The sequence below is a fragment of the Mus musculus genome, chromosome 10 (genome assembly GCF_000001635.26).
Source record: "Mus musculus strain C57BL/6J chromosome 10, GRCm38.p6 C57BL/6J".
Taxonomy (NCBI): Eukaryota; Metazoa; Chordata; class Mammalia; order Rodentia; family Muridae; genus Mus; species Mus musculus.
The window spans coordinates 126,371,750-126,375,599 of record NC_000076.6 but is presented as its reverse complement, the minus strand read 5'-3'; the positions used below and the strand labels follow the sequence as shown (position 1 = coordinate 126,375,599).

Genomic DNA, 3,850 nt, shown 5'->3' with positions numbered 1-3,850 from the left:
AGGAACAGCGATACCACCAATGTATCACTGTGGTAGTCAAAGGAAAAGAAATGGAATGTTTTTTTTGTTTTTTTTTTTTTTTTTTTTTTTGGTGGTGGTGGCGGCGGCTTTTATTTTTGGTGTTTGTTTGTTTTTGTTTTGCCTCTGGAGTGAGTTCATACTTTGGAATTTATTCAGAAGACCTGAGAGTAGTGTGGTCAGGCTGACACTTGCTAATTTTGCTTTCCATATCTTGCTACATTTTGGCTGTTGTTCCCTAACTTTCGATTACTGACAGTTTAGCTCTTCTAAAAGCCAGAAGGTAAGATCCTCTGAGGAAACCTTTACTGAAAGCGGTGTAAAGGTGTGTGTGTGTGTGTCTGTGTGTGTGTGTGTGTGTGTGTGTGTGTGTGTGTGTCAGTAGGATGCATTGGGATATCATCTTGGAGTTCCCATGTGCCAATCACAGGACTAGGGTTCAAACACCTGCAAAAGGTAAGACTCTGATGGTAGACAATGGAACCTGGGGAAAGAACTGAGAGTCAGGTAAACAATGTTACAATGTTACTATGCATATGCAGCAGTTACTTTACTAATGACCTCAGGCTGTAGACAAGGGACTAGCCAGTGTTAGTCTGGAAGGGAGAATAAAAACCCCAGGGAAGAGAGGGCCATTTAAAACTAATGAAAGTGTGGAATTGCAGTAACAGTAAAAATGGCATTCGATACATTTCACCACAGAAAGAAAGAATGAGCAAGTGAAAGAAAAACCTAAAACACATTTGATACAAAACACAAGTTGATACAAAAGGAAGAAATACTTTTCATCTCAGGGAAGCAATTATGATTAATACTTTGGTTTTTTTTTTCTTGAATGTATTTAGAAGAATTAATTGCACACTTAGCTTTCGCCTGAGCACTGTAAACAAAAATAAAAGTATAAGCCACCGTTTCTATTTTCTCATTAAACATTGTAACTGAAAAAGGAAAGGAAAGGATTAAAGTGGATTTGAAGTAGCCTTTGAGTCTCTGCTAATTAGAAGAATTACATTGCTGTCTTCTCTCCTGTAGCTTGCTGCCTTCTCCCAGTTACCAGAACACTGGCAACAACAACTTCACTTGTGCCTGGGGTGATATTCATGTGAGAAAAAATATTGTAATATACTAAGGATTATACCCAGAGACACACACACATAAATCTATCTCGATTTAAAAATACATGAGCTACAAATTATGACTACTATATAAATATATGTGTAAATGGGCAAAAAAAATATGAACAAACATTTTATGATGATGGCAATGTGGATTTTATCTGTCTGAGTAAAATTATCTCCAATCTCAGCAGGAGAAATCGACAGCCATTTATAATGTGAGGGCTTCTCTGAGTTGGGAATGTGGGAGGGGCTTGGCAGGAGGATTCTGACTCTGGGCTTTCAGGACACCCCCAGTTCTGAGCATCCTCAGCCGGAGCTGTAGTTGTTTGAGATCCTGGCTGAGGGCCGGAGACCCGCCTCCATCGTGGTTCATCTTCACACCGGTGCTGGAAAGAGGCCTCAGCACTTGCTGGATGTAGGATGCTCTTCACTGTGGGCCAGCTCTGTAGAGCTGTTTGTGTATTCTCAGGGTCTAGTAGCTTATTTCTCCTGGAAAAAGAAAGACAAGAAGGGCCACACAAGCCTTTGTGATTGAGTCTCAGACATTCTCCACCATCAATTCTGCCACATGATCGGTGGCAAGGGAGTCATTCTGGCTTGCACTCCAGGCCAGGAGGAATAATATTCTACATCTTGAAAGTGGAAGTACCAAAGACGCTTTTGCATACTATATCAATCTGAATGAATTTACTTAAGATCTGAATGACAAGCGTCCCTTCTGAGTTAAACACTTAGGAGTAATAGAAAATATGTTTATCCATTTGTATGACTCAAAGCGGGTTTCTAGAGCCTCTTCACACCCACTAGGTGATGAATGATAAAACTTAGATGTTACCAAATTTTGAGTTAGGTAATTTAAATGCATAAACAAACATTGAACTTAGATTTTAACATTAGCTGTGTTATTTATAGTCAGCAAGTTTTGTGCTTCTATTTTAGAGACTAAGAAAGAATAATCTGAAAATCCAATTCAAAACAATGTACCGAGCCAGTAAATACCACTGTATTACATTCATCAAATATAAATCGGCTTCACTGAACTGCTAACTTTTAATAGAAGAATCAAATCATATCAGCTTTTTTTTGTGCTTTAGTAAGCATTATAGTTTTCTGAAAGAAAAAAAAAACATGTGGCTTTTATTTTAACTTTTAAATAAGTTACTGACAACTATGTAAAGTGTTAGGCTACACTCCCCATCTAGGTGACTAACACACACTTGATTGGACCACAGGAGGTTCACATATTTGCTTAAACATCATCCCAAGTGTTTCAGGAGTATTTCTAAATATCATCAACACTGCAACTATAAACTGAGAGTGTCCGTTGTGTGGGTGGACCTCAGCCAATTAGCTCAAGTCCTGAACAACATAGTGAGAGTAACTTCCTTAAGGAAAGGGGATTTCCCCACCCCCAGTCCTGGGCAGCAGACCCTGGGTTATGGCATTGCTAACTCTGCTTTTTTATTCAATCTTAAAATATGCCTTTCCTGGGATTGGGCCTTCCATCTATTGGAATGGAAGTTGTTACTGACTTCTTGCACCTCCACTCCTGTGATCCATTCCACAGATCCTGCAAATACCCAGCCTCTGTACTGATAAATCCTTATAATAAAATGTCGTGTCTTTTTACATAGTACATAGTGCATGTGTATGTGTGTGCATGTGTGTACATGTGTGTGTGTACAGGTATACATAAACACAGCATATTTCCATTTATTCCTGGGGAACCTTGACTAATACAGATAATATTATATAGGGGAAGAGTTATGTCTTACTTAACACCATGCTGAGTTTTGGGACATTGCACTGAAGTGTGCTAATTCACACACGACAAACATTCCTGCCTGTCATTTCCTGCTGGAAAGTGAACGACAGTTTCTTTCCCTCTAATATTCTATGGCGAAGCCTCGCAGGGCTGCTGCTGGGAGGAGAGGCCTTGGGTGTGTGTGTGTGGGGGGGGGGGTGTCTAGAACTGGTGGACAGGCTGATTCTCCTCTGAGAAGAGGTAGCTCGCTTCCCCCAACCCCTCTCTCTGCCATCCCAGAGTTCAGGAGATGACCACCTGTGAACCAGGAAATGAATCGTCCATTTGCCTGATCTCTGGTGCCTTGAATCCCAGACTCTGGAATTGAGAAACCCATTTCTGTTGTTTAAGGTGCCCGATCTGTCCTACAGCCCGCAGTGATCAAGACACCATTTCCCGGAAGGAAAGGATTTGGGTTAGATCATTCCCATTGCCTTTCAGTTCTGATGTGAAGTTTGCCGTGATTTTAGACAGGCCCACTCTTTGGGTCAATCCCTCTCTTCCCGCTCATTGTCACTCAGGAATTTATGACTTTAGGGTTGGGGTGGGGTGGGGAGGTTGGAGTTCACTCAAGAATGCAAGAACTCTCAAAAACCTACTGTGAGCACTTAATGGACCTGAATCAGTGAGCTTAGGAACATACGGAAGCGCTGAACCCCAGAGTGCTGTTTCTCCCATCATGCTTAGCGGGGTTGTTCTTAACTTCCTGTTAAGAGAGTAAACCTATGAAAGTTCTATCCTTTTTGGATGCTTGGTAACTCTTCCAGGAAATGTGTGCCCTGAAGCTCAAATTTATATGCTATCTTTAATTTGTTTGGCTTAGATAAACTACACACGGTGGGGTGGAATCCTCAGAACTAAAATGGTTAAGATGTGGACAGGAGGTAGAAAAATATCTGTAGCCCAACAA

The 3,850-nt window shown here is 41.0% G+C and overlaps 1 long non-coding RNA gene across 1 annotated transcript; it reads right to left on the bottom strand.

The window, feature by feature from the left end:
* Window positions 1-1,265: 1,265 nt before the first annotated feature.
* 1700025K04Rik (RIKEN cDNA 1700025K04 gene) lies at window positions 1,266-3,625 on the bottom strand. Its single transcript, NR_166080.1, has 2 exons — window positions 3,540-3,625; window positions 1,266-1,625 (listed from the first exon to the last, which is right to left on the bottom strand). It is a non-coding gene; the product is annotated as an RIKEN cDNA 1700025K04 gene (long non-coding RNA).
* Window positions 3,626-3,850: the final 225 nt, after the last annotated feature.